The sequence below is a fragment of the Geotrypetes seraphini genome, chromosome 2 (genome assembly GCF_902459505.1).
Source record: "Geotrypetes seraphini chromosome 2, aGeoSer1.1, whole genome shotgun sequence".
In the NCBI taxonomy this organism is placed as follows: Eukaryota; Metazoa; Chordata; class Amphibia; order Gymnophiona; family Dermophiidae; genus Geotrypetes; species Geotrypetes seraphini.
In genome coordinates, this window is record NC_047085.1 from 364059122 (window position 1) to 364085812 (window position 26691).

Consider the following 26691-nt stretch of genomic DNA (forward strand, 5'->3'; position numbering starts at 1 on the left):
ACTCTCTCACTCAGGTATGTAACTTAAAGAGTACTTAGCTTCATGACAACTTCATGTCAATGGAAGATCTCCGTTTCGCTCATTCTTTATTATAGATAAGAGCTTCATCAGGAAAAGCACCAGTATTATCGCATTTTTGCTTAAGTCCACCGAATTATAAAGTTGACATGCAGAAAGACTGCAAATCGCAAAGGCACAAAGTGCCTATCAGTATTTCTCGCCGTACTGATAGGCACTTTGTGCCTTTGCAATTTGCAGTCTTTCTGCATGTCAACTTTATAATTCAGTGGACTTAAGCAAAAATGCGATAATACTGGTGCTTTTCCTGATGAAGCTCTTATCTATAATAAAGAATGAGCGAAACGGAGATCTTCCGTCGTCATGAAGTTGTCATGAAGCTAAGTACTCTTTAAGTTACATACCTGAGTGAGAGAGTACTATTCATTAATTAAAACCAGTATATTGAAGAATGTTTTGCAATGCAATTTGTATGAAGCAAAATAGGAGGTATATCACACCTTAAAAAAATATATTCATATATAAAAAGTGTTTTGATAAAATATAAAAGAGAAGAATTTAAAATAGGAGAATTTATGGGACCAATGATAGCTCACCTTTGGTTATTAGCTTGAAAAACAAATCGAGCTTTTAGCTGTGAGCGCTTGAGATCCCTATGATAATTCTCCAATAGTTCCAGTTTGGACACTTGGTTTTGCATTGTAGCCAAGTTTATATAAATTTTGTGTGTTTCACATATATTTTTGAGGATTTTTAACATATAAACACACCAAATTCCACCAGCTCCAGTTTTGAAAAAAAATCTTTCCAATTATATAGTATTGATTTGTCAATAACTGGGCTATTTTTAATAGTATCCCTATGAACAGAGATGAGCTTGGTCCCTTATTGAGGTTGCCATTTTTTTATGTGGAGTTTTTTTATGCCCATGATAAATAAGTGAGCAGCTAAAAATCTATGTGGATTGCTGCTTTTGTAAATGGTTTTGAGGCTTTTTCTCCACTTTTGTGATAAATGTAATTCTCTGTTGAGTAAACCCACTACTGGCTAGTAACATTGTTAATATTAGCACAGGTCCCATTTTATGCAATGAGAACTAGTTACTGATAGCAGATTAACAGTAAAAAAGTTCAACTTAATGGTAGCCCACATTGATAACCTCCCCCCACCCTTAGTTCTCTAGATCAGTGTTCTTCTACCTTTTTACACCTATGGACCGGCGGAAATAAAATAATTATTTCATGGACCGGCAAACTACTAAGACTGAAATTTTTTTTAAAACCCATCGCCGCCCCGTCCCCGCGAGCTCGGTCCCACAAACCATCTGATCCCATCCGCTCAAGTCTCAAATAGTTATGATTTTATATTGAACATATTTTATTAAAGTATAAAAAGAAACAATATTCTATACAATTGTCATTTTATAAATACAAATAATATAGGGCAAAGATCAACAAAACCCCTGTCTCCCCTCCCCTTCACATATATCCCCTCTACTATCAAGAAAACTGAATAAGCCAAATTATTACAGAATACTAGACAAATATCATGTAACAGAATACCACAGTCACACATGGCAGGAATGGTGTTAGGGGAGTGGAACTAGGGCAACTGCCCCCTGGTCAGAGAGAGCCCTAAGCCAGCTGGAAGCTAAAGAAGCACTGCCAGGGCTTTGCACTCCCCAGTTATGTCTAGCAAGATACATATTTCAACTCTGATATATTCTAATCACAAGATAGAAATAAAATTATTTTTTTTTACCTTTTGTCATCTCTGGTTTCTGCTTTCATTGTCTTTTCACTCTCTTCCATCCAGTGTCTGCCCTCTGTCTCTTCAGTCCAGCATCTCACCCTTTCATTCACTGTCTGTCTTTCCCTGCCATTTCTCCTCCTTCCCCCCCCCCCCCAATTTGGTCTGGCATCCATCATCTTCCTTCTGTTCCCCTCATGGTCTGGCATCTCTCTCCTTCCCTCCCCCCTGTGTTTTTTTTTTAGCATCTCTCTCTTCTCATTTCCTCCACTCAGATCTGATATCATTCTCTCCTCTCTCTTCCCTTTCCTTTCCTTCTCTGGTCTTCCTTCTCTATTTTCTGCCTCCATCTAAATTAAATTCTTTCTTACTATTTAGTCCAGTTTCCCTCTTTTCACTGTGCCTACCCACAGCTTGTCACCCCTTTCCCTCATCCCTTCATTATCTTACTAACTCTATTTTCTTCCCCCTTTATTTATCTCCTCCTTCCATCCAGTATGTGTTCTTTCCCCACTTCCATTCAGCATCTGCTCTCCCCTCTCAACTGACATCCATCTGCCTTCTGCTCTCTCCCTTCTTCTCACTTCCATCATCTGTCCCCTTCTCTCTCTCCTCTCCTCACTTCCATCATCTGCCCCCTTCTCTCTCTCTCCCCCCACACACTTCCATCATCTGCCCCCTTCCCCTCACCTTTGTGGGTCACTTTCTTTCCCCTGAGGGTGGCTCTTGTCAGAGGGGAAGCTTTGGCCGAGTGGAAAAAAGGGACCAGCAAAGGTGAGAGGAAGGGAGACCTCCAGGACAGCTGCTTTTTGCTCTCCTTCAGCGGCCCAAGAGTCTTTACGCTAGCGGCAGCTCTGTGTGCTTTTAACTTCGGCACAGAGCTGCCCCTAAGCAGTAGTTTAGCTGCGGTTTTATGATGATGCGATGTGGGCCGGCCTAACAAAGGCCCCAAGGCTGCCTCATGAAACCACGGCTAAACTACTGCTTAGGGGCAGCTCTGTGCCGAAGTTAAAAGCATACAGAGCTGCTGCTGCTGGTCTGGAGGTGTGGAGACAAGACAGGAAGCATATGCGGCAGGAGTCCCGGCACAGTGACGGCAACAGGAAGTTGCAAATCAGTTGATGCCGGCACCTTTCGTTGCAGCAGGGACCCAAATCCTTCGTGGATCGGCAAGATTTTTTTGAAGAACAGTGCTCTAGAAAAGTATTCTACATGTCTATACAGGATGTGTGGTGTATACTTCGGAGAAAATGAGTGATCAAGCAAATGAAGGAAGAACAAACAGCCATCTTCAATCTGTATAAGAGCAGAGTGAAAATCCACTTAAAAGGTAAACAATATTGATAACCTAGGAATATTTTCCTAGCGTGAAGAATCAGACACTCAAACTTAAACTGCAGTTTGCTTTTCACTCCGGGATCCTTTTATTAAATTGTGATAGAAAGTGGTCTTAGTGCGCTCTTACGCGAGTTTTTACTGCAGCTGGAAAATGGCTAATTTTTTTTGTTTTCTATATTAATGGCCATGCTTTCCATGCTATCTGTGCTCAGGCTTTAGAACTGATCCTGATCCCCAAAGTTTGGTAATTGCATGTTGCCCAATGGCCAACCCCTGATACAGGTGTACGCCAAAACACGACTCATGCAGGGTCTATAAAGACAAGTTCCTGATCGTTGAGACCCTATGTGCTTTTTTGGCTGTTTTGTGTTTGGTGTGCTCTGTCCCTCTCTGTGCTGGTCATGCACTAATGTTTCCATTAGTATATGGCCAATAGAAAGAATTAGGGCCTGATTCTATAAACAGCTCCCTGGTCAGGTACTGCTAGGCATCATAATTGAGGCCGCCTATTGACGCTTAACTAAAATCCACACCTATCCTAAATTGAATCAATTAGCTTAAATGGCGTGGTAATTGACCATGCCGTGGAAATTAATTGAATAATTAATAAAATTAAAAGTTAGGCAAGGAATAGGAGTGGTTGACGTAGGCGTCTCTAGGCATCTGAGTTAGGTGCTGGTAAATTAAGCCTGGTAAAACCTACAGGTGCCTACCTCCAGGATGCCCAGCAATTCCTGTGTTGACTGATTAGCGCAGGAATGCCCACTCTCCACCCCAGACATATGTTCTCCATGGAAAAATTAAAAATATTTTTAGCATGTGGTCTGTGTGCACAAATTAGTAACTTATTGTGAGAATATCAAGACTACAACACCAGATATAGCCAATCTTCTCTCCAAACCATATGTCATAATCAAACACCTATATGAACACAAACCAAATTATCTGTGTCTTTTTTTGTTTGTTTGTTTACTTAAAATTTGTTATACTGCTTATTGGACTATACGGAACTATACAGACAAGACATTACAAACATATTGGAAACAGAAGGATATGGGGGAAATCCTTAAAATATACTGTATAGAATAGTAAGTCATTTAAGGGAAGTACAAAAGGGAGGGAGGATCTTGAACTCCTTCTGGGGCATATTAGTGATCCATAAATACTAATGTAATGTAATATATGTCCTCAGAGAACACTGGCTACAGGTAAGTATCTTTGCTTTCTCTGAGGACAAGCAGGCATAATTTGCTCACATATGAGTGATATCATCCACAGAACCTGGTATATTTTATGACCTTGTGTAAGGGTACCTTAATGCACTTATTCTGTGGTGCTTCAAAAAATTAAAAATTATTTTTAGCATATGGTTTGTGTGTGCACAGTAGGAACTTATTGCAGAATGCTTGAGTGCATCCCATGATAAACCCTTTTAATCTGTGGTAAGCACACACTAGCACTTACCACACTTTAGAAAAAGAATCCTTTTGAAATGCAATTTGTGAGCAGTCACTGAGAGAAAGTATTGAATTTGATTCAGCCAAAATGGAACCTTTGAAAAATTTCCACAGAAATATTGTCTGTCAGCTTCAGGGAGGAAAAAAAATGTAGCATTCCAATAGGTGCCTATTTTAGGATTATTTAATAAAGACAACAAAAACACCTCTATGTCTATAAAATAGCCTCATAAAACTTGCAACAGTTCAGTGTATGTGCATCTGTGTATATTTGCACCGGCACGAAAATGGGAAAAATTTATGCATATGAAGGTCACATAGATGTGAAAGGGAAGGGGAGACTTGTATACTGCCTTTTTGTTGCTTTGACATTTCAAAGTGGGAGGCACTGGAGGATTAAGTGACTTGCCCAGGGTCACAAGGAGCAGAACCAGGATTTGATCTCACAACCTCTGGGTGCAGAGGCAGCAGCTCTACCAGTGAGCCACAGACCTTCCTCTCAACAAGTGAACCACAGCCCTGTGTGGTTCTGCCTGTTTTTCTCTCAAGACTCCTTTCCCCAAACATACCTTCATTCAAGTGGCATGGAAATAGGTGTAAACATTCCCCATGTTTATTATATAAGGGACTATTTCTCTAAAGGGCATCTCAAGTTAAGCGCCTAACTTAATTGGCAAAATACCCTTAACAGCCTCAATAATTATTTTTAAAAAATTTAATTAGGTGATAAGCACCTATCCAATTCTATAAAATATAGGTGCCCATCGCAATATGCTTGTTGGTGCCTAACGCCTAAGTGGGTGTTTCTAAGGGTGGAATGTGAGTTAGGCACCGCTAAACACAATTCTCCAAAATCTCAGGCACCTGAAATGTAGGTCTTTAAAACCCTCACCTACATTATACAGTTTTACATAGGCGCTGCTAGCCGCAATTCAGTAAACCGCACCTAAGCATGAATGATATGTGGCCAGCGCCTTTTTTTAGGCACAGGCTGATTTAGGAACCATTTATAGAATCAGCCCCTGAGTACATAACCTTTGAATAATATTATAAAAACTCTCTTTTTCAGAGTTGCTCTTGACATCACTAATGTCATAACTAGGTGAACTTGTGCTCAGGCCTAATCAAGAACTCACAGAGACACAGCTTATTGTAATGTAGCTGTTTTATGTAATTGCTAACCTAGGGCTCCTTTTATCAAGCTGCGCTATGAGGAATAGTGGCTCGTGGCCAGTAGGGGGCAATGTCTATGGGACGGTAATGGAATGGACGTCAGGACATGATTGGTGCAGTATTTTGTGGAGTTTTTCTACAGAAATGCCTGCTTTTCATATGATTCTGGGTAACTCTAGTTAGATACAAGCATATGTGTTAATTAAGGCCATGCCAAATAGAAGCGTACAAAAAGTTGGTGAATAAAAATCTGAATATGGATGTAGCCAAGGCCAGAAAAACACACTATAGATTAATATTAAGGAAAACCATAATAATATTCTTTTTATGTATTTTGCTATTAAGCCAGACCATAAGGGAAATCAGAATACATTTTTAGAGGTATGAAACTACCTTCATGTTTCTTTCTCTCTCTTGTTCTCTTTGTTCAGGTTTTCCCCGCTTTTAGCCTCGTGGTTCTAGTTGATACCAGATGTGCCTTAGGCTGGTTAGGAAGAGCATATTAGATTACGTTTCCCAACTTGAGATATAACATGCATTAAATATGAATGAAATACATGGTATGGATGAATGTGAATCTATGAATGGGGCCCCAAGCAAGTGCTGGATGGATGAAAGATATGTGAAAGAATGTACTTAATTTCCAATCTTTTATATATTTTAAATCTAAATCCTAAGATAACATCTGGAAATAATTAGAGTCAGAAACTGCTGTACCAGTTTCCAGCATAGGAAGGGGGACACATGAAGTCCACACTTAGGACTGTGTAGGTGTAACATGAAGCTGTCAGGTTTCAGGGAGAGGCGGAAACAGCCCCTCCTTCTCCTTTACTATGCTGACAGGGAGAGCTGCGAATTTCTCAGCACTTCTTTTAACAAATGCAGGTTCTCTAAATATACTTTTTTTAAAAGGACAAAAAGAATATTGAATATGTTATAATATGTTTGTGTATATTCAGAAATGAATGTAAACAAAAAATATGATTTCTGGAACTTTTATTCCATGTTAAACAAAAGTTCTTTGTCCAAATTTCAGGACAGCCTCTGTTAGTGGATTGGCTGACAGCCAATGATGTCAAACTGGATTGAAGGTATATATTGGGGAGCTTCGAAGTATCGGGTGGAACTCTTTGTCAGAAAGCCAGTATTTTAGCACTGAAAGGAGCTTCTGATGACACAATTAATCTTTTAAGTCCCATGATGGAAAAATAAAAGCAATAATAATAATTTTGATATAGAACTTGTGTCATGTGTCATTTCCATATATTTTTTATTTTACACACCTTGAGCGAAAGCTAGCAGTTTAATTGGCAACTGCTGATTAATGAGTGCGCTGGCGTCCCCTAACGGTTTAATGCGCGTGATAGCGTGCGTTAAACCACCGACTGCGCTAGCCGCTAATGCCTGCCTTGAGCAGGCAGTAGTTTTTTGGCCAGCGCGGGGGTTAGTGTGTGATTAAAAGTCGAGCACGCTAACCCCACTAGCATAGCTTGATAAAAGGAGCCCCTAATATGACAAGAAAAAAGCAAAAATGCTGTGTGTTTTTTTTTCTGTCATCAGTAGTGTAAGCACTTATTATCAATAGGTACAATATTGGTGCCCCAAAACAAGCAAAAAAATAAATAAATAAATAAACCCCCAAATAACCCCCCCCCCCAAAATCCATAAATGACTTTAGAAACTAAATAAAGTAAAATTATAGGTCCTGTACAACCTTGCTGTTAAATGATACTATGGAATCTTTTTACTAAGGTGCACTAATGGATTTAGCATGTACTGAATGCTATGAAGCCCATTGGAATAAAATAGGCTTCTTAGCATTTAACATACGCTAATCACTAGTGCTCTAAATCTATTAGCACACCTGGGAAGCTGCTGATCCAAGATGGACGCCTCTACCTGCTAGCTGGGAATATGCCTTCGAATGTGGCTCTATTTTCTTGCAAGCGGTGAGAAGTACTTACCACTTATGCCGAAGAGAAGGGGGAAGAGTGTTGGCGGAGCCTCCCAACGCTCAGAACCGCTATCGGTTACAATAGATGACCTCCTTAGACGCCTCCAACAAGGGCAATTATCGTCGGGGAATCGCCCGCTGGAGCCACCGGCAGAGAGTAATGCCGCCGCAGCTATCCCTGGGCTTGATGTTACTCTGAGCCCCGACATCAGGATTCCGCCTCTGCAGCCGTCTCCGCAAAGAGCAAGTTCCCCGCGAGATGAGATTACCCCGGAAGAGGAAGTTCTCTCATTCTCGGAGGCTAGTACTTCGGAGGGCTTGCCAGTGGGAACAACTCGGAGAGGTTTTTCCCCTCTGGATGGAATTGCGGCTGGAACATCTCAGGCTAAAGAGGCACAAGCGCTTCAGGAGGTAAAACAACTTCAAGAACAATATCTTTCTACACCTACAACAGTGTTTTCTTTACCTAAACCTCCGGAGGATACCCTAGATGCTCTTTGGGACTTGGTGGTGAATTTAGGTAACTCTCTTAGTCCACATATAGAGCATTTGGACAAAGAATTAAAAACTAAAAAAAGAGGAAATTAAGCTTTTAAAACAAGACTTATCTTTGGTGACATTAGATGTTCAAAAAAGGGAAAAAGAGATAATAATAATCAAACAAAATCAAGGCTTAATGGTGAAAGATAATATTATCCTGAGGAGAAAGCTCGAGGCACTTGAGAATAGTAATCGTGCAAATAATTTGCGGCTGATAAATTTTCCTAAGATTCCCTCGATTACTCCTCGTGATATGATCAGACGTTACTTTATTGAGGTATTGGGAATACCAGAAAATTCATTACCTCCCCTAACAAGGGCTTATTATTAACCTTTAAAGCCTCAAGAAACTCAAAATCAGTATTGTGACCATCAGGAAAGTCCCTTAGATGTTACCGCAATCTTGGAGGAATCCGTCACTGAAACAGCTATCTCAGCTACTTTATTGATGACTGTTGCTTTATCCCCAAAGATTGGATTCTTAAATTGTTCTTCAAAAATAGATCAAAGGACTTCCTGGGGTTCAAAATACAGATTTTTCCTGACGTTTCGAGAGAAACTCAGAAGAGAAGATGAGAGTTTCTAATTTTGAAATCAGGAGTAACCCAATTAGGGGGGGGGGTTCTTTTTACGTTATCCCTGCAAGTGTATTATTAGATACCGCTCTTTAAAATATGTTTTTGTAGACCCTTCCCATTTAGTTAGTTTTTTCTCTCTAAAACGCTTAGAGAATGAAGGTGTAACAGCTCCTGTATAATCAAGCATGCCTTTTGTTTCAGCAGCAGATATACATATCTTTATTATATTATTATGACTTAGTAATTACTCTTTTCTTACTTCTTGGATCAATTATGAGGACTTGAGTGTATTAAGAAATGTTTTTCTTATTTTGATGATTTTTGTTTAAAATCTTATGTCTTAGATTACACTTTCTGTACAAGATGTTTAAGCTTGGAAAATAATTTTGAAAATTTAATAAAGAAAAAAAAAAAATCTATTAGCACACCTTTGTAAAAGAAGCCCTATTTAAAGCATGACTCCCAGGTTAACAACAATCTTCAGAGGCAACCTTTCTCTAACATTCCAGCGTGAGCAGCACACACTATCTCCCCACACCCTTTTCATCATGTCCCCAAAATTCTTCAAAGCAAGCATAGAATTGTAGCAACAATATCACTTCTTCATTTTCTTCCTAGTCATTTGTGTGTAAACTAGGGAAGAACATTAGTTTGCAATGATATGGAAATATGAAAAACATATTCCACATTGTTGCATATTGTTATCAAATGAAAATAAGTAGCCACCTCTTTGACAAAGTCTGTCTCCTCAGTGTATGAAGAGAGGTACTGTAGTGGTTACAGAAGACAGAAGCAGGTCCTGAAGATTTCACTGTGACTAACCTGGGTGAAGTACCGTAGATGCAGTTGCTGTAGAATTATATGATAACTAGTCTTTAAGCCCGTTACATTAACGGGTGCTAGAATAGATGTGTGTGTGTCTGTCTTTCTTTCTTTTTGTATTTCTCTTTCCTCGGCTGTCCACCACCACCCCTTGCCTACTCCCCCTGTCCAGCGTTAGCCCTTCTCACTTCCTTTTACTTCCCCCGTGTCCAGCAGCACCCCTTGACTGCTCCTCCTGTCCAGCAGCAGCCCTTCTCCCTTCCTTTTCCCTCCCCCTGTCTAGCAGCATCTCTTCCCTGCTCCCCCTTGTCCAGCAGTAGGCCTTCTCCCTTCCTTTTAGCTCCTCCCCTGTCCAGCAGCACCCCTTCCCTACTCCCCCTGTCCAGCAGCACCTCTTCCCTGCTCCCCCTGTCCAGCAGTAGACCTTCTGGCTTCTGTAAGGGAAGATCGTGTCTAACGAACTTATTGCACTTCTTTGAATGAATTAACAAACGGATGGACAAAGGGGACCCCATAGACATCATATACTTAGATTTACAAAAAGCCTTTGACAAGGTACCCCATGAACGCCTACTACAGAAACTGAAGAACCATGGGGTGGAAGGAGACATACATAGATGGATCAAAAATTGTTTGGCGGGTAGAAAGCAAAGGGTAGGAGTGAAGGGCCACTACTCGGACTGGAGGAGGGTTACGAGTGGTGTTCCGCAGGGGTCGGTACTCAGACCGCTGCTATTCAATGTATTTATAAATGATCTAGAAATAGGGACGAAGTGCGAAGTAATAAAATTTGCAGACGACACCAAACTATTTAGTGGAGTTGAGACTAAAGAGGACTGTGAAGATTTACAAAAGGACCTGACCAAACTAGAAGAGTGGGCGACGAGATGGCAGATGAAGTTTGAAGAACATAAGAACATAAGAAGTTGCCTCCGCTGAGTCAGACCAGAGGTCCATCCTGCCCAGCGGTCCGCTCCTGCGGCGGCCCATCAGGCCTAATTGCCTGAACAGTGTCCATGACTAATTTTGTAACTGCCTCTAATCTTCTAATTCTATCCCTATTACCTACCTCTACTCCTATCTGTACCCCTAACTCTGTACCCCTAATTATATCCCTATTACCTACCTCTACTCCTATCTGTACCCCTCAATCCCTTTGTCCTCCAGGTACCTGTCCAAACCCTCTTTGAAGCCCTGTAGTGTGCTTCTGCTTATCACATCCTCCGGTAGCGCGTTCCATGTGTCCACCACCCTCTGAGTGAAAAAGAACTTCCTGGCGTTTGTTCTAAACCTTTCCCCTTTCAATTTCTCTGAGTGCCCCCTTGTGCTTGTGGTTCCCCGTAATTTGAAAAATCTGTCCATGTCCACTCTTTCTATTCCCTTCATGATCTTGAAGGTTTCTATCATGTCTCCTCTAAGTCTCCGCTTTTCCAGGGAGAAAAGCCCCAACTTCTTCAGTCTGTCAGTATATGAGAGATCTTCCATACCCTTTATTAGCTTAGTTGCTCTTCTCTGGACTCTCTCAAGTATCGCCATGTCCTTCTTGAGGTACAGCGACCAGTACTGGACACAGTACTCCAGGTGCGGGCGCACCTTTGCACGATACAGTGGCAGGATTACTTCCTTCGTCCTGGTCGTGATACCCTTCTTATGTATTCTTATGATACTTCTTCTGATGTAGAGAAATGTAAAGTCTTGCATGTAGGAAACAGAAACCTAAAGTACAGCTATACGATGGGAGGGCTGATAATGGGTGAAAGTACCCAAGAAAAGGATGTTCACATAAAATCTCTCTCTCTCTTGATATATATATATATATTTATTTATTTATACATGAGGGTAAATCAAAAAGTAAAGACAAAATACATTTAACGGCTTTAATAGAAGTAACTGTGAGCAACTGAACGTATAACTTTTCCACATAGTCCCCATGCAAGACGACGTATTTGGGGGTAATAGTGGACAACACAATGAAGCAGTCAGCACAATGCGCGGCGGCCTCTAAGAAGGCGAATAGAATGCTGGGTACTATTAAGAAAGGTATTACAACCAGAACGAAAAAAGTTATCCTGCTTTTGTATCAGGCGATGGTGCGCCCGCATATTGGTCACTGTACCTTAAGAAGGATATGGCGATACTCGAGAGGGTTCAGAAAAGATCGACACGATTGATAAAAGGTATGGAAAACCTTTCATATGCTGAAAAATTAGAGAAATTGGGGCTCTTTTCCCTGGAGAAGCGGATACTTATAGGGGATATGATAGAGACTTACAAGATCACAAAGGGCATAGAGAAAGTGGAGAGGGACAGATTCTTCAAACATTCAAAAACTACAAGAATTAGAGGGCATTCGGAAAAATTAAGAGGGGACAGATTCAGAACCAATGCTAGGAAGTTCTTCTTCACCCAAAGGGTGGTGGACACCTGGAATGCGCTTCCAGAGGGTGTGATAGGACAGAGTACGGTTTCGGGGTTCAAGAAGGGATTAGATAATTTCCTGAAGGAAAATGGAATAGAAGGGTATAGATAGAGGATTACTATACAGGTCCTGGATGTGATGGGCCACCACGTGAACAGACTACTGGGCATGATGGACCTCTGGTCTGACCCAGCAGAGGCACTGCTTATGTTCTTATGTTCTCCGTTCCTTTTACATCCCCCCTGTCCAGCAGCACCTCTTACCTGATCCTCCTGTCCAGCAGTAGGCCTTCTCCTTTCCCTGCTCCCCCTGTCCAGCATCCGCTAGCCCGGGCAGCCTCGGGGCTTTTGCTAGGTCGGCCCACTTTGCATTATTGAAGTGGGCCAGCCTAGCAAATGCCCCGCGGCTTCTGCGTTTGCTGGTCTGGGGTTGAGAAGAGGTGTTCCGGCAGCGGCAGCACAGGAGTCAAACTGCCACCGCCGCTGAAATCGCTGCACATGCCGCAAGCCGTTGCAGGCCGCCCCACGTGCTGCAAGCATCTCCACGCACAGAGGCACACATCACGTTGTCAGGGAACATGGAGCTGTAATTTGCATGTGCGCTTAAGGTTTTATTATAGAGGATTGTCTCGTGCTTCTTTTGGTAGAATTCCCTCACTATGTTCACATAAAATCTCTCTCTCTCTTGATATATATATATACTAGTGTTTAAGCCCGTTACATTAACGGGTGCTAGAATATATGGCTGTCTGTCTTTCTTTCTTTATGTCTCTCTCCCTGCTCCTGTTTCTTTCTGTCTTTCTCCCTCCTGCAATTTTTTTCTCTCTCTCCCTGGCACCCTTTGCCTGTCTGTCTTTATTTCTGTGTCTCTCTGGTCCCCTGTCTGTCTTTATTTCTGTCTGTCTCTCTCCCTAGCCTCCTTTGTCTGTCTGTATTTCTTTCTGTGTCTCCCCCCCCCCCTTTCCTTTGCAGAAGCAGCAGCGGTTTTCCCTTCCCCTCCAGGTCCCTGCTGAGTAGTAGAAACATTTTCCCCCACCCCCCATTCCCTTCTTACCTTGAGCTGCCCTGCTCCGTTCGGCCCCTCCCCCTTCCCTTCCCGTGTGCTGGCCTGCTGCGGCTGAAGGTTTTTTCGGCGACTCCTCCTGTTAAAACTCCCCCCCCTCCCGCAACCGCTCCTGTTCAAAGCGGCCTGCTGAGGTTCGCGGCCGCTGTAACGAACCTCGGAGGCCGCTCTCCAACTCGGTAGCATGTTCCCTCTGACGCGATTGCGTCAGAGGGAACGTGCTACCAAGTGGAGAGCGGCCTGCGAGGTTTGTTACAGCGGCCGCGAACCTCAGCAGGCCGCTTTGAATAGGAGCGGTAGCGGCTGTTGCAGGAGGATTGGGGAGGGGGAATTCGTGAGCGGCGGCAGGACCATGAGGCGGGATTGAGTTTTTCGGCTTCCCCTATCTGGGGAAACCGCCGTGCCAAACTGAGCTGCGCGTGGGGCCGTAGTAAGCGCGGGGCATGCTGCAGTCTTGGCGGCCACGGACATACGGATCATGGAAGCACGCTGATAAGACTGCGCATGCGCCGCCTACGGTTTTATTATATAGATATTTATTTATTTATACATGAGGGTAAATCAAAAAGTAAAGACAAAATACATTTAATGGCTTTAATAGAAGTAACTGTGAGCAACTGAACGTATAACTTTTCCACATAGTCCCCATGCAAGACGACATATTTGTTGTATCGTTCAACTAGCTTCTGCATTGATTATGTTTTTCAGCTGCTCCCGAAGCCAGGTGAGCACCGCTTTCTTTACTTCATCATGCTTTGTTTTTTAGTTCTCTGGGATGCAATGATGCACCCATGTCTCATCATCAGTGACAATTCTCTCCAGAATACTCAGATCTTCTTCATACTGTCTCAAGAACTGGGTTGCAACCTCCACACACTGTTGCTTGTGCAGATCAGTAAGCTATTTGGGCACCTATCGTTTGCAAACTTTCTTGTATCTCAAATCATCAGACATTATGGCAAATGCAAATCCATAGCTGATATCCAAATGTGCAGCCAATTGAGACACTGCTATCTGATGGTCTTCTATAATCAAGGAATCCGCCATGCTAAATGTGTGCACGATGTCGATGGGCGACCAGAACGACCTTCATCAGTTACACCTGTTCTTCCCACTTTAAACCTTTTTATCCACTCATAAACCTTTCATTGATTCATGGTGCTGTGTGACCATACTGACCAAAGAAAGTACACTACTGCACGATGGTGCAATCTTGTAATGGAGCATCCATGTTTCTGACATCATGGCTAACACAAAGAGAAGTTCAACAGTTCTGCAGTGGAGCTCAAGCAGCCAAATCAAAAAGAAAAACTGCAGAGATGATGTACAGGATTCAGGAACTTTATTGAAGACAAAAAATGATTGTTTTCCACAATGTTGTTCCCAGTGTTAGAAATCGGGACTGGACATAGTCCATGTTTCGATGAAATTTCTTCCTCAGGGGTCCTATTGTAAAACATAACAAAATTTAACTGACTCATGTGTACTGTATGTGTATTGTGTACTGTCACAAATGTGTAATTTGTATGTATTCTTATGTCTATGTGGGTGGACAACTTGGATTTTACCCCTATTAGACACTGAGGTCTTTTCTCCAATTTATTTGGTATATTGTAGTTGACACTGGGACATTGTATGCAGTGCTGGGTTTACTTCTGGATTTTTTCTATGAGTACTAATGTGTAATAATAAATTTAATTGTAGCATCTTTACTTAATAGTCTAACTTAAATGGGAGCCCTTTTCTTAGACCTGGATTGATGGAACAATCGCTTTTTGATTCACCAGTGGCTCTCATACAGGTAATTTCATGTAACAGCTTATTGATCCTCAGAAACACCACCTCGGACTCCTATAATTCATAGTCCTAGGCTTTAAGTGTTAAATCCTCACTGGATCATAATAATTTCAAATGGCATGTAGCACTGGATCTATCATGCATGTAGAGACCCATCCTGGTTTTCTGTTGTTTTATCCCTCATTCAGTTAGCTGTACAAGCGTGAAAGGAATCAAACAGGATAGTGGCAGTTATAAAACTTTTCATATATCTAGTTTGTGCACTCTTTACAACTTGCAGATTTTCCCATGCTAGTAACATCCTGATGTATTAAGATTTTGTTATTGCAGAAAAATATGAACTAGAACTACTATACTAAATGGAAGAGTGCTAAACGCATGGACAAGGCCGAAGCCTTAATTGTTTCTTTTGTCAGTAACCATGATGAATTAGGGTGCTTTTTAGCACTGAAACTTTATTCTGTCCAGGGTCAGGGCAGTGCAAAAGCAAAAGGTCATCTGAGGTAAAGTGAGATGACCATTTTCAGCACACATGCTGGTGGCAAACTGGGACCTGGGCGCCTGACCCCTGACCCTAAAATGCCTCCCTGGGACCCCTAACTCCTCAAAAGCCATCCCTGAAGGCCCAAGTGGGACCCTCTAACCACCCACCTCCCCAACCCTGCAAAGGTGGCTTAGTGGGCCTCAGATCTCACCAAACCCCCACCCCAAATTCTCCATTTTGGGGCTGGGAGTAAAGAGTCAGGTCTGCTTGCTCTTACCTCTAGCACCACATCTTTTTGTTTTAATCATTCAGTGTTCTGACAGCTGTACTATCTTGCCTAACCCTTACCATTCAAAGCTAAAAATAATATCTTAAAGTACACTCTCCCCTGATTTCTATATATGGTGATTAAGGATACCGATGCTCCCACTATTTTGTTGTGGAGAACTCAATTGATTACCCTGTTGATGTGGGAATGCCGACATATCACAGATTTTTCTTCTACATGTAGTGTACTGTTTCAAGCGACCTGGGATCCGTTTTGGTCAACTATGACTCCTTAAGCACGGAGTCATATTCTGAACTGTTGATGTTGTTTTTCTGACTTCATCCTTACTTTGGAGGCTGTTCTTCTGTCTACATGGTTTGGACTCTGGAAGGGGACAGGGGTGGAGGTGTTGGGATTGTTCATTGCAGTACTTGACATCTTATTATAAAACTGAGCTTTTCATTGTCTGAAAGTGTGTATTGTGTCTTTACTTTATTTGGCTCAATAAAAAATCTTGAATATTATTATTATACCGCTTATATCCTAAGGGGGTAATAATAATAAAAAAAAACGTCTAAAAAGTGTCCTAAGTGGCTACTTGGACAATCAAAAAGCCTGATCGTCCAAGTACCCATAACCAAAGCTGGTTTTTAGACGTATCTATAAACAGCTTAGGCCTTTCCCCTGCCTCTAAACGCACAGAGAGAAAAGAGGTGTGTTTAGAGGAGGGGAAAGGGCAGGCAGTGGGTGCGAGGTGGGCCGACCTACACCTAGGCGTAAAACAGATATAACCAATACAGTTTAGTCGGCACTTAGACTTTTTTCACTTAGACGAAATAAAACCAGGTCTAAGTGCCGAAAAATGGGCCGCTGAGCTGATGGCCGTTGGCGCCATCAGTTAAGCGGCCCGGCAACCTAACCATCGCAGCAGGAGAGATGCCTCATCTCCCCTACCGCGATGCCATCACTCTTCTACCCGAACTGCCGCGACCCGGGCCATGTGCCTAAGGCCCCGCCCACAGGCGGGACCTAAGGCTCCCAGGCCTATACTGTTTGGCTCAGGCGCCTTAGGCCCCACCAGTAGGCAGGGCTTTGGTTAGGCTGGGCCAATCCGGCCCCATTTGTCGGAGGACTGCCTGCCAGATGGACGGGTTTGGCACCCGTCTGTCCGGCCAAGTTACCTAAAGGTACGGGGAAGGGGGGTGAGGGTTGGGGGGGGTCATGGGGTCAGCCGGGGGTCGCGGGTCGGCTGGGAGTGGGGCCGATCGGGGGTTCGGGAAGGGCGGACGTTGGGGGGAGGGGGGTTTGTCGAGGGCAGGAGGGCCTGGGATCTCTCCTGCCCGTAATGTAGTGGGGGGTGGGGGTAGAGGATCGGCTGGACCAGGAGGGCTTGGGCTCCCTCCTGGCCCGAACAAGTCGGGGGGGGGCACGATCGGCGGGGCAAGAGGGCTTGGACTCCCTCTTGCCCCGATGGAGTCGGGGAGTCGAGGGGGCAAGAGGGCTTGGGCTCCCTCTTGCCCCGATGGAGTCGGTGAGTCGGGGGGCAAGAGGGCTTGGGCTCCCTCTTGCCCCGATATGTCGGGGGTGCCACAGTTGGCTGGGGCAAGAGGGCTTGAGCTCCCTCTTGTCCCGATGTTGTCGGGAGGGGGGGGTCGCGGTTTAACATGGCAGGAGGGCTTGGGCACCCTCCTGCCTGGATCGTTGTGGGGGGGGGGATTCTGTAACCGGTGTTGTTTTTGACAGACACCGGTTACAGAATTCAGCTTTTAGGCGAAGGACTGGCTCCTCCTTCGCCTAAAAGCCCTTCTGTTGGACATTTGTGGCCTAGGCGTGTTTTTGTTTCATTATGGCTAAAAAGTGGAGACGTGCTGTGGGGGTACTTTTAAACTTAGTGGAGATTGGGCGTTTAGGCAGAGGAAGGCCATAATCAAAACATGGACGTTTGTTTTGGTTATGGACACTTTCCCTGCTTCTGGGTTGAACGTTTAGGGACTTAGGCCAAAAGGGGACTTAGACGCTTTTTTTGATTTTGCCCCTCCACGTGGTTTACATTCATATTTCCCTATCTGTCCTGGTGGGCTCAAACTCTATCTAGTGTACCTGGGGCAATGAGGGGATTAAGTGACTTGCCCATGGTCACAAGGAGCAGTGAGGGATTTGAACCCACAACCTCAGCATGTTAAGGCTGTATATCTAACCACAACGTCACACACTCCCACAATGCATATGGTAGGGATCTCAAAGTCCCTCCTTGAGGGCCGCAATCTAGTCGGGTTTTCAGGATTTCCCCAATGAATATGCATTGAAAGCAGTGCATGCACATAGATCTCATGCATATTCATTGAGGAAATCCTGAAAACCCAACTGGATTGTGGCCCTCAAGGAGGGACTTTGAGACCTCTGGCGTATGATGACTAAAGTTGTGTGTGTAAATTTGGCCACAATGCCTAATGCACATGCAGTTTAATTATTTAATAAGCCAATCGGTGCCAATAACTGGCCGTTAACAATTGACTATTGACATTATTAGAATTTATGCACATAACTTTCTAAGCGTATTCTATAAAGCGGTGTGCATAAATTCTAATGCAAAGAGCTCAAAAAGGGGCAAAGCCATGGAGAGGCATGGGTGAGTCGTGGACGTTTCTAAAATTTACATGTTATAGGCTATGCTCGATCTGCGCAAAATTTAGATATGGGCGTTTATACCAGGTTTTAGTTGCCATAAATGGTCAGGCCTAAATTTTTTGTCATGGGGCTGACTTTTGGTATGGTTTATAGAAGAGTACTAAGCACTTTTTTATTCCGTGTTGATTTTTCTGGCACCATAAGTAGAATTTAGTTCTATGTGGATAACCAGAAACCAATTTAGAACAGAGGGAATGTGTTCTCTGTGTCTAGTCCCTGCCACCATATATAAATGATTATTGATGCCAGTCAACATACATTGATATATCAGTTTTGAAAAACTTGCTGTTGCAGTATGCGAGTACTTCTGTATCACACATAATTTATGTAGCTGATAAAAAGCTACTGATGTAACCTTTACCATCTGTACATTCAGCCTCAGTCTTCCATTGAAAACTACCTCTAAATCATGCGCTGTCTCCATCATTAATAAACCTTGCCCCGCAGCTTCCAACTTGGGAGGGGAGGGAGCAGAATCTTTCCCAAGGCTTTTTCCCGATAAATAAAATCTCTTGGTTTTTTTTTTTTTTTCGTCAATTAAACAAAGTTTATTTACCAACAGCTAATCCCAAATTGTCTCAAGATAGGAGCTAATTTTCCCATATGCTACTTCTCTAGTCTTTCTTAATGGCACCAGCAGCTGAATACCAACTGCATGAACACAAAGAATAGAATTAATTCCCATCCCCTGAATCAAATCTGCAAGCAACCAAGATATAAATTAAACAAAACAGGGATAGTGCCAAACCCTATGGCACCCAAACAAGAGCATAGGCACTATTAAACAAGGTAAGTAAAAGGATGGGGAAGACTACAGATAAGCGCCAAGAAAAGCAGAATTTTGATTTTAAAAAAATGAAACAAAACAATAAAAGGATCTGAGGTAATGGTGGAAGTGCAGGAAGGTGAGCACACACACTGTACCTAACTCTTACAGAGATGCTGCGCTGTCTGTCCTGCTCTTCGCTGCCCTCTCAACCCCACCCCATGTGGTCAGGCAGCAGATCAAAAAAAAAAAAATGATATTCCGCATATCCTATAATTCTATGCGGATTACAGGTAAAGTATGTAAGAACTTCAGTACTAGCTACCTCAGGGCTGAAGTCTCACAAGAGCTGTGAGACCTTACAGCCCATACTGCAAGACTTCAGCCCATGGAAATCCAAGATGAAATGCTTAAACACATACCTGGCTGCATGAAGGGGTTGGGTTGGTGTGTGTGTGTGTGGGGGGGGGGGGGGTAAAAGACTGGAATTGGGAGGTAGTATTGCAGCACTGCTACTGGTAAGTGCAATGTGTGCTGCATTTACCTTCCACCTGCTATATGCCCCAAGGGAATGGTGAAGAGTATGGAAGTGTCCCCTTAAACCCTCCATTGCACCCCCAACACTCTTCCTGCAGACTAGGGTTACCAGATTTCCTCTGTAAAAAAAAAAAAAAAAAGAGAGGACACATTGCCTACCCCCCTTTTATTTATTTATTTTTCTATACTGTTCTCCCAGGAGAGCTCAGACCAGTTTACATGAATTTATTCAGGTACTCAAGCATTTTCCCCTGTCTTTCCTGGTAGACTCACAATCTATCTAATGTACCTGGGACAATGGGGGGATTAAGTGACTTGCCCAGGGTCACAAGGAGCAGCGTGGGTTTGAACCCACAACCTCAGGGTGCTGAGGCTGTAGCTTTAACCACTGCACCACATGCTCCTGGATCTCTTTGGGAGGGGGGGGGGAAGGGGTGCAGGGAACTTTAGATAGGTGCATGGGCCTTGCAGTGAAGATGGGAGTGGGGATAGCAAGGGATTCCGGATAGATGCCTGGGCCTTGCAATGACTGCTGTAGGGTTTCCAGATATCCAGTTTCCCCAGATAATAATAGCAAAATAGACAAGCCACCCGGACTTCCTAGAGAGTCCTGAAAAAGAGGACATGTCTGGGGAAATCTGGTAACCTTACTGCAGACCAACCTAAGCCCTTCCACCCACCACTCATTGCACCCTTGACATCCTCCCTGCAAGCCTATCTCAGACACTTGCCCCTCCAAATACTGCTGGCGCCCTCTCTGTAGACTCACATCAGACATCAGTCTGAGCCACCACCTTGGAAGATCTTCTTAGACCAGCCTCTCTGTGCCATGACTGTGCAACTGACAGCTTGATCCCTTACACAGAGACACACATATCCTGCTTTACACTTCATTCCACTGCAGCACTTCCTCAGAAACCCCACCCGGACATGTACTGCTTAAAGGCTGATTATAAATAATAAATGTGAGCTATAAACATACCCCCACAAACAGAAGTTTACAGAGCCTCCTGTGAAATAGTTTGAGAATTCCACATCTCCTGACTTAGGGCTAGATTTTATAATATTTGTGTTAAAATTCGATGGGCTGCTATCAAGGCCTCTGTTGTAATGATTTTAAAAAGACGAGTCATTCTCAAGAGACCCTGCATGCAAATGAGATTCGTAGATGTTCGTGTAGGCTTGTTAAATTTCCATGAGGTGAGTAGCGATCGACACATGCGCAGAATAAACACCACAATTTTTTTTTTTAAAAAAAGAGACGCTCAAATCGAAGATCAGCAAGAGGGATGCCCTCTCCCGCCGCCACTGCAGGGGTCCCCTGACAATCAAAACCCGACACCCCTGGCACGGATGTCCACTCCCTCCCACGTCTGCTGCCCACCCCCTGACAATCAAGCACCTGCCCATCCCCAGGCTTCTCTCCAGTCAGTCTTTGTGCCAAAGGTACAGGGGGTGGGTTGTTGTCAGGGGTTCAGAGTGGTTGTCAGGGGGTTAGGTGAAGGTGATAGGGAGGAAATGGGCATCCCTCCTGCAGACTGTGGGTGGGGCAGGTGCTTGATTGTCAGAAGGGGTGGGCAGCAGCATCGTGGGAGTGGGCATCTCTCCTGATGCGGGGGGGGGGTGCATGTGTTTGGTTGTCAGGGGAGTGGGTGGCAGCAGCGGGAGGGAGTGGGCATCCCTCCTGCTGCCAGAGGGGGCAGGTGTTAGATTGTCAGGGGGGTGGGAAACTGCTGCAGTGGTGGCAGGCGGCAGTAGGCATCTCTCCTGCTGCCGGGGTGTTGGGTTTTGGTTGACAGGAGACCACAGCATCCCTCCTGCCGATATTCGATTCAGGGGTCTGTTTTTCTTTTTATTTGCTTGGGGGGGAGGGATCTGAGCTGTCAAACCTCTTTACTTTTCTGTTAGTGCCTGAGCCAATCAGCACTCAGACACTGCCGCCTGAGATGCGCTTTTCATAGTGCCAGCACAGTACCGGCACCCCCAGGCCAGTCGCTGATTTTTGGTCACCAAAAGCCAAAGCTGTGCTTGCAGAATCACTCGGCAATGATGAAGAATCACTCGGAGGCCCATAGTGCTCGTTTAAATATTGATGAGCCCATTTGCATGGCAGAATCGGAGAGTGCTATGAAGCTTGGAAAAGGCCACAGTAAGCCATTTTGATAATCCACCACTAAAATACATACACGCTAAACCTGCCGGAACCGGTTCAGCGACCACGTTAAAAGGCACCTTAAGTTTTGAGAATCTGGGCCTCAGACATTGGAACTCCCCCATTCACATTCTGTTTAAAATCTGCCTTGTAGGCAGTAGGGGAGGGTTCCTAGTTAAATTTGCAAAGCCAGTGCTCCTGATGGGTTTTCAAGATTCCAGATCCCACAAGGAATTTGTTGTGAGGGGATATTTTGTGGCCTTACTGGAGAAACTGCAAGGGAAAAAACATTGTAGGAGAAACTAAATATTTGTTATATTTAGAAGTAACCTCCAGATCTCCATTTTGTTGGTTTATTGAGATCCAAGTAGCGAGACTGCTGCCCTTGATGATCTATTAAAATTAGTTACTGAGTTAATAATTGAAGGTGGAAATGTACTGAACTTATGAGATTTAAGTTATTAAGAAATTAATAAGTTGCCCTACTGAGTCGTTCCAAGGGTCCATCTAGCCCAGTATTCTATTTCTAACAGTGGCCAGTTGAGGTTCAGAAAAGTGGAGCAATGATATGGACTTAACTACGTTGATAGTGCTAGTCGGTGAAAAGACTTAGCGTAGAGCTCCAGACTCTGAGGCCTTTTTCCATATGTTCTGTTACTGTGCCTCTCCCTTCCATCTTTCCCTCCACCCCTACTCCAATTGGGCTGCCACCCATCTTCTTCCCTCTGCTCCCCCCATAGTCTGGAATCTCTCTCTTCCCAATTTCCCTTCAGCGTCTGTTCCTCTCTACCCCACCTTCCCCAGGTCCCTTCAGCGTCTGTTCTTCTCCATCCCACCTTTCCTCCCTTTCTCCCTCCCTGCTCCTTAACTTTGCAGCAGGCAGTTTCTCTAAAAGTGCTTCCTACCAGCAGCCGGAGCATTGAAATTGCGTGTGCCTGCAGGAAAGATCGTCTCTGATACAACTTCCAGTTGTGTCAGAGATGACCTTTACGGCAGCCACTTGCGATTTCAATGCTCCGGCTGCTGGTAGGAAGCACTTTTAGAGAAATTGCCTGCCGCAAAGGTAAGGAGCAGGGAGGGAGTTGCTCAGATGTTGGCGGCAATCGGGCGGCAGCGATCAGGAGGGTGGGAGGGAGATGTTTGGGTGGCGGCAGCAGCTATCAGTATAGAGGGAGGGAGTGCGATCGATGACCGCGTGTGTTCCCTCCTTTCACTGAAGAGACAAGGACATTCACCGCTCCACAGGGCGGTGAATGGCCTTCTCCCTGTACCCGCGGCGGCCACTTCTTTTCTCTCCCCCATTTTGCTTGGTTACCCGCGGCTACCCGTGGCTAGCCGCAGGTAACAGCCACCGTGTCATTCTCTACTCTAGACTTCCCTGACAGAGTGAATTATATGATAATGTAGTCCAGAAAAGTAGCAATATTCCACGCTACTTAACTTCCAGGATAAGCAGTGGCTTTCCTTAGATCTAACTTAATCATGCCTAATGTCCATTTGGAACACTTTGAAAAACAATTTTTGTAATGTTCTGCTTTGAGCAAACAAATATACTGTTATTGTGGATAGGATGGTGAGATGTTTTAGATTAGTGTATAAATGGGCTTGCATACATATTGATTAAGTTAAATATCCAGTTCCCCCTAATTCTATAATCTTGCACCCCTAACTTAAGAACAAAAGAATAACCTTTCTGGGTCAGACCAATGGTCCATCTAGCCCAGTATCCCATCTTCACAGAGGCTCAAGTACCTGGCAAAAAATAAAATAGCAACAGCATTCCATACTACCGACCCATGTCTGTTTCAACAGCAGACTATGGACTTTTCCTCCAGGAATTTATCCAAACCTTTTTAAAACCAGCTGCATTAACTGCTCTTACCATAACCTTTGGCAACGCGTTCCAGAGCTTAACTATTTTCTGAGTGAAAAAATATTTCCTCCTATTGGTTTTAAAAGTATTTCCCTGTAACTTTATCGAGTGTCCCCTAGTCTTTGTAATTTTTGATGGAATGAAAAATCGATCCACTTGTACCCATTCTACTTCACTCAGGATTTTGTAAACGTCAATCATATCTCCCCTCAGCTGTCTCTTTTCCAAGCTGAAGAGCCCTAACCTTTTTAGTCTTTCCTCATACGAGAGGAGTTCCATCCCTTTTATTATCTTTGTCGCTCTTCTTTGAACCTTTTCTAGTGCTGCTATATCTTTCTTGAGATAAGGAGACCAGAACTGAACGCAATACTGTAGGGGAGGTCGCACCATGGAACGATACAGGGGCATTATAACATTCTTAGTCTTGTTAACCATCCCTTTTTTAATAATTCCTAGCATCCTGTTTGTTTTTTTGGCTGCCACCGCACATTGGGCAGAAGGTTTGGGTTTTAGTATATTGTCTACGATGACTTCCAGATCCTTTTCTTGGGTGCTATCCCCCAAGGTTGACCCTAGCATCAAGTAACTGTGATTCAGGTTATTCTTCCCAATGCACATCACTTTGCATTTGTCCACATTAAATTTTATCTGCCACTCGGACACCCAGTCTTCCAATTTCCTAAAATCTGACTGCAATTTTTCATAATCTGCATGCGTTTTAACAACTTTGAAGGGAAGGGTATAATTTTCACACATGAAAGTCTCACAGCAATGGAGGAAGCAGGAGGATTCTAAATCTAGGGTGCGTCTTATGTTCAGGTGCGTCTTATGGAGCAAAAATAATGTCCACATTTTCAATTTTCTCAATGGCCACATGCTGAAATTTTCCAAATAGCGCATGATCATTAGCATGGGAGCCCTTACCGATATTTATTGACAGTAAGGGCTCTCACATTAATCATGCGCTAATCAATCATCATGTGGTAATTGCAGCTGTGCTAACTGATTATTACTGGGTGTGCCTACTCTTCGCTCCCAATCACACCCCCAAAACTAAAATTTAAAAAGCATTTTTTTAGCACATTAAAAGCGCACACAGATCCAAAACTACTGTGAGAGTCCTAAACATGCTCTGGCCAGCTTAGTAAAACGGCCCCTTAGGCTTCTAAGTTTAGCTGAAAATAGAGTACAAATTTAGGAGCATAAAAATAGGAGCTCAGCTTTTTTGAATATCAGGCTCAATGTTTTTAATATTTGCCATGAATAAGATCCTCATTGGCATTTTGAGTTCTCTGTTGATAACCATCAGGGATTTAGTTTTAAGAGTGTAACAAGAATAACTAAGTTCCGAACCCAATTTTATTTTTAATCAATCAAACTCTGCTTTTGTGAAAGTTCCTCCCCCTGGCTTTTATTATCTCCTTACTTGCAGAAGCCAAATTCTGTTGAATTGCAGCCAAGGTGTATTGTTTCCTCTGACAATCAGACTGTACATCTGTGCTAACAAGATTTCAGAACATACGTTTAGGATCTTCATCTAAAGCTTGAGCCTGCAAAGTAAAACTAAAGTGATGGCAGCTGAGAGCTGGACATGAGGCCTGGCAAAAGAGCTGCGGCAGAAAAAAAGCCATGTATTTTTATCATGCACAATTATCTTTACACATGTTTTAGCTGAGACAATAGAAACAGAATTAGATAAAGAGCGATATCTACAGAGTGGACAAGGTTCTTTCATGGGCTACTGGGAAATATATCCTTGGCAGTGTGAACTGGCATAAACAGGTAGAGCGGATTGGCCAACTGGTCTTTATCTGCTGTCATATGTTGTTAGATTGTTACCTGGTGCTTTAGCCAGAACTAATTTGATTTTGAAAAGGGCAAAAGCTGAAAGAATTGCAATATACACTTATAGAGATGTTTCGGTGATTTATTGATTTTTAAAAGGGAAGGGTTTTTTCTTTCTTTCATAAATGCATTAAATTTGGTGCAAATTCAAATGGCTCACTTCATTCAGTTTCAAGACAGAAAGGAAACGGGAAAATGACCCCCAGCAGTTTTCCCCTGCGATTACATCTAGGGAAGCCATTTTGAGACAAGGTGCCAGTGAGGACAGGAGCAACTGGGAATTGTATTTATTTATTTTTAAAATTTATATGTTGTTTAAAACTAAACGGTTTACAAAATTTACATACACAATATTTAAAATGAGCACATGATAAAAACAAACAAATAGTTAAAAGCAAAAAATAAAATAAACATAAAAACAATCTTCAAAAAATACCATAATATGGATTAAAAGATCATGGTTAATTCATCAACTTTGTCAGAAATATCTATAAAAAGGCATCAACAAATAGCTGCGTCTTCAGTCATTTTCTAAAGCTACCCTTTTCACAGCAATTTCGTATCTTCCCCACCAAGGAGTTCCATAACTTAACTCCTGCACAGCAGAAAGTCATTTTACTAGTCTCAACAAGTCTTGGGTTCACAGACGTCTTCAGTAGTGCTAAATTTTCAGAACGCAAAGATCTTTTTGGTATAGAACTGAGTATATTGCTTTTAAGCAATTCTGGAATATTATCATACATAAGTTGATGGCAAGTCATCACACTTTATACCGGACTCTGAAGGCAACTGCTCAGTGGGCCCCTGAGGAGATAGGAGGGACATTCTTTGAAGGGGTGGTGGACAGATGGGAGGGAGCTTGTATATAGAGGTCTGGAGATTAGGAGAGATTGTATGCAAGGGGTGGTGGGAGATCGGTACAAACTATGTGTAATGGGAGCTGGAGATTAGGGGGATTGTATGTGTGTGTGTGGGGGGGAGGGGGCAGATGAAAAACTGCAGGCCAGTAGCATAGTAAGGGGGGTGGGGCCCCCCGGGTGCCATCTTCTTAGGATCATGGCACCCATCCTCCTCTCCACCCCTACACTCTTTTCCAGCCCCCCACTGCCATGTGCTTATCTTCCCCCGTACCTCTGTATTGTTCCTGGCGCGAGCAGCAACCCTCAACCTG